This window comes from Humulus lupulus, chromosome X (genome assembly GCF_963169125.1).
Source record: "Humulus lupulus chromosome X, drHumLupu1.1, whole genome shotgun sequence".
Classification (NCBI taxonomy): domain Eukaryota; kingdom Viridiplantae; phylum Streptophyta; class Magnoliopsida; order Rosales; family Cannabaceae; genus Humulus; species Humulus lupulus.
Genome location: NC_084802.1, coordinates 247,756,885 through 247,761,883, shown reverse-complemented (window position 1 = coordinate 247,761,883; position 4,999 = coordinate 247,756,885). Strand labels below are relative to the sequence as shown.

The 4,999-nt window shown below is 35.6% G+C and overlaps 1 long non-coding RNA gene across 1 annotated transcript; it reads left to right on the top strand.

Annotated features, from left to right (window-relative positions):
* The first annotated feature begins 296 nt into the window (after window positions 1–296).
* LOC133804465 (uncharacterized) lies at window positions 297–3,240 on the top strand. The gene is made up of 3 exons (XR_009878498.1): window positions 297–2,232; window positions 2,349–2,509; window positions 2,863–3,240. It is a non-coding gene; the product is annotated as an uncharacterized LOC133804465 (long non-coding RNA).
* Window positions 3,241–4,999: the final 1,759 nt, after the last annotated feature.

The window sequence follows — 4,999 nt, the reverse complement described above, 5'->3', positions numbered from 1 at the left end:
TATTATTCTTACTTGCCATGGAATGTCAAGACCCGTCGATTGCTGTAGAATAAGAGTCAATTATTATACTTATCTACCCCACTTGAAGAGTATCAGAACAGAAATGCCTTAATCATATTTGAACTATTGAAACTTGTATGTATTTTCTTTTCTTTCTTCTGCTTGACTTGTTTTGGCTCTGACTGTTTTCTCTAGTTTCCTTTGAGTTTCAATACTTATAGGTATGGAGCTTTATTGGGTCAAAGCATGATAGGTCTGTTTCCTATTCTATTACTAAGAATAGTAAAGCTAATACTGATTGATAGTAAGATTTTTTTCTGTGATTTTTTGTCTCATATGCATTCTGATTTGGTTGGTTAATTGGTCATGGTCATTCTTACTAATCAACTGAGTTGAGGATCTTAAACTATCAGGGACCAAAGAATCAGAAAGAAAAAAACATATAAAGCTCTGCAGCAACAATCTACTGCAGTAATCTTGTTATTCACTTTAAAGTTAAGACTTCATTTTTTTTATTATCTTTTCTCTAGTCCATTATCCCTTTTACTAGATTTCATGGGACTGTACCTATGTAAGATTAGGTACTAAATCATGTTTGGATATATTGTAATAAATTCATACAAAGATGAGTTTATTTGTAGTGGTCATATTGGTTTAATTCTTAGTGTTGCTTTGTTTTGGTACATGATTTCGTTTACAAATTTTACCCATTTTGGTATGGCACTCCAAGTATTTGTTAATTTGTCTAGTTGGGTTACTAAATATGCAAGGGATCAATATCAAATAGGAGTGTAGTGAGTGGTGGTTATTAGATTTTTTATTTTGGGATAAAGTGAAATTTAGAGAAATGGGTTATTGGAATATATATTTATTTTTGGCTAAATATATGTATATATATATCACTATAACTAGGATATATGTTTTGTCTTCTAGTATTTAGAATAATCTAATATTGTCCATTAAGTTTCAAATGGAGTTTCTTCCTATGTCTTTCGGTACTCACACGTTATTTTCTCAAAAATGCATCTCTATCAATGAAATTAAAGCTAACATAGAAAACAAAGGATTACTGCATTACATGGATTTTTTTTAATTACTACATTTTTCTTCAAGGTGTGATCGTTTTTCCACTCCATGTCATGTATGCATTTTCTTTGTGTTTATTGACTTATGTCTAGTTTGGATCTAGGACTACTGTTTGCATCTCTTACCATGAGTTCTTTGACTATTATATAATACTATGTAGCTTAATTATTAGTCTGGCACATACAACTGCAAGAGTTATTAAGCCTTATTGATTTTACTCATTAGAGATGGTACCAGTAAGTCAAAAGGACCTTTAGTTTAAGTAAGGTGCTTAAACCTAACTTTTCACTCAATGTGGTTATGTAGTTGTCATTTGTAGCCACGAAGAAGTCCTTCTAAGTTTTTTGCATTATATATTTGTGTCAATAAAGTTAAGATTATCACATTCCACCTCCAAAAGCTCTAATTACTGTCATAGATAAAAGCAGAATGTAAGTTTTGGCATTTTTATATACTTTAGTTTGATCTTGCTCTTAATTTATTTAAATGATTGGTTTGTTGTTGGATGAATAATATTTCTTTCTAGTTCAGTTATAATTTAGCAAATTTGAAAAATGATCTCGCTGTGTACTATGTTATGAAGAGTTGAACCAAGATCATTAAACAATACTAACCATGACTATAACAAATAAACATTATTTAAGTAAGCACATTAATATTTTGGATGGTTTTTGTATTTCTTTAACCATGACTAGAATCCATTCTTTTTTGTTTTTCCTCTTCTTTTTTTATATAATTCTTTTGGCTGCTCCTTCTCATGATTAATTCAGTATTGATTATATTTTTTAGCTCATTACAAGTGTTGAATCACAAATATCCAACACTTGCATATATTTAGATAAAGTTTAGTTCATTCACTCTCTATTCTCTTTGATGAATGTGGTGCTATTTGGAGAGACCAGTGATAAGGAACACAACATAATGAAAATTTCATCTGTTTGCCATAATGGATTTGTATTGTATTGTATGTATTTGGTTTCGATTCATGTGTAGGGTGATTGGTGCAGGATAATTGGCCTTCTGTGATGTTTGCAATGGCAGGAGGGGTGGTACTTAGCCTTGGAAATGTCTCAACTCAGTATGCTTGGGCTTTTGTTGGCTTATCAGTCACAGAAGTGATCACTGCAAGCATAACAGTTGTTATAGGTCCTTTCTTTCATTCTCTCTCTCTCTCTCTGAGCATTTCTAAATGTTGATGTTTGTTTATGTGCTCTTATAGACACTGAATTTTTTGCTTCTGTTGCGATCTTTAATGGTGACAGGAACAACCTCGAATTACTTTTTTGAGGTTGACAGGAACAACCTTGAATTTTTTCCCTGGCGTTGGCTGCTTCTTGGCTGTAGTTTGCCTTGGTTCTACTGTCCACTCATCTAATGCATCTGATAATAAAGAAAAGCTTGAAGGTTTTTCATCTAAAGAGGGGTATGTTTCATTCATTAAATGTTAAGGTTATCAAAGAATTATCTTGTTTTTATTCATTTTTAAAAATAAAATCATCGAGCTTGTTGAGTGATGCAATATTTACTTAATTTTTTTGTTTGATGGAAGGATAATGAGAATGAGCAGAAAACTAGCTATACCACTATAGATGGCACTGTTAAAGACAATAATTTTTAGTATGGAAAATCAATTAAAATTCTCACATTTAGATGAAAAGTGATAATCTTGTGTTGCAAAAATACTACACAACAATATTTGGACGTTCATCACCTGACATTCAAATCCAAACATCTCAGATTCTCTATCACATTTAATAATTATAACTCTTGCTACAGGTGTTTGGGAAAAGCACTCTCATTGGACTGTCCATATGTTTCTTTGCTGGTGTTTGCTTTTCTCTATTCTCACCAGCACTCAAACAAATGATCAATGGCATACATTGAAAGATGGGGTTCCTCACTTGGTTGTCTACACTGCATTCTTTTACTTCTCAGTATCTTGTTTTGTCCTTGCTATAATCCTCACATCTCATTCCTTTACTACCCTGTGCTGGACTTACCGAAATCATCATTCAAGGCTTATATGTTGAATATTTAAGACTACTTGAATACTGTAACACCCTACTACCTTAGAGACATTACTAAGTGAGTTTAAAATGAAAATGTGCAACTAACTTGCTCTACGAGGTTTTTAAAACCAAAAGTGTGACTAGACAAAAGTTAAGGCTGTAATCTTTGAAAATGCTCTGTTTCATTGAAAACTTCAATGTATCAAACATTTGGGATCCCAAAATAAGGTTTACAAAATATTTACAACTCAAAAATAGATTTACAATTGATTATCTATCAAAAGAACAGGTTAATACAACCATTTTTCAAAATGCCCCCAACCAAAGCAGTCGGGCAGGCCAAACATGTACGCGCTGCCCCCACGCTCTCCATACTCATGGCTGGTTGACTTTTTCTTTGCCCTTACCTGCAACACAGAGCACCCGTGAGCCGAAGCCCAGTAAGAAAACTCATACAGTATATAACATATGCATATTATATAGTTAACATATCAGATAATCCACAGATAAACAAGTAGTCCATCAGACTAAACAAACACGGCCATGCCGCCCCAAAAGCATTACCAAAGTCTGGGGTCTCGGTCCTCACCGTAAGGATATCCCATGTATCTATTGGGTCCCACCCTGACTATAAGCACTCCATGTGCTAAGTCTTACTTTCGGCCCTGCTGCCGTTCTCGGCCTTCGCCGCTCTCGGCTCCTTTGCCGTTCATTTTGCTATAATCACATATAGTACAACTCGAAATAATCATTCAAACATATAATAATTTAATTAAGGTTACACCTTAGCATGTAATACAATCTAGGGCCGTGCCCTGCAATAACACTATGGGCCCATGCCCTGTCCTACGGGTGCTACAGTTTTCTTACCTGTATCCCGAGCCTCACAGTGCACCAAAGTCATGATCACGGTCCTCTAACTTGAGCTTCGTCGAAACCCTAGTCACAACACATATAAAACATTCTTTAATACTAACCAACCCAAAACCACTTTCCGGGACCGATCCCGTACTCTCGAGACCTCCAAATTCCTAAAACAATGCATTGGAAACATCCCCCGAGCCCCCGGAACAAATGCCCAAAAATGCAAAATTTCCCATCCTAAAAATAGCCTAGCGCCACGGCACTACCCGTAAGGGCCGCGGCGCCCAGAGAAGTCAAAAAGTTCCCCCCTGACACAGCCTCGCGCCGCGGCGCCAAAGAACAGGGTCGCGACGCCCCTATGCGAAACCAGAATTCTGGGTTTTTCTCCTGCATTTTCCTGATCCAAAACACCTCTAAACCAACCCAAACACACACCTAGACCCCAACACCAATTTGAAACCTCAAATGAACCATCTAACAACCTATAAACACTAGTATCAAGACCATACACCCAATCATACCCAAAATCCACACCTTTGATTTCAAACTTCAGAAATCTAAACCCATAGTTCAAAACTTAAACCATGCTTCAAATTTCTTAAACCAAAACAGAAACAAACCTTAAAGTTGCATAGAATCCTTACCTCAAGTGGAGAATCCAACCTTAAGCTTCTTTGATGCTCCTCCTAAATTCCCACTTCAGCTCCTTCTACTCTTCTTCTTCTTCTTGCCCTAGATTTCCTTCTAGCCTTTCTTCTCTCAATTTTTTTAGCAAAAAAAAACCATAATATGACTAAGTGCTAAAACCGTGCACCCCTTTTTCCCAGCTGAAAGTTATCTAAACCCCTGCCAAATGACCATTTTACCATTCCTAGTAATCCTTTCCTAACTAAACCTTCAAGGGCACTCTTGTCCTTTCACCTATATTACCATTCTACCGATTTCCATCTAAACTTGTTACTCTCAGCAGTAACTAATAGTTACTCAGGTTACTCAATCACCAATAACTATAACCACTAGTTCTCAATTCAACTTACGAA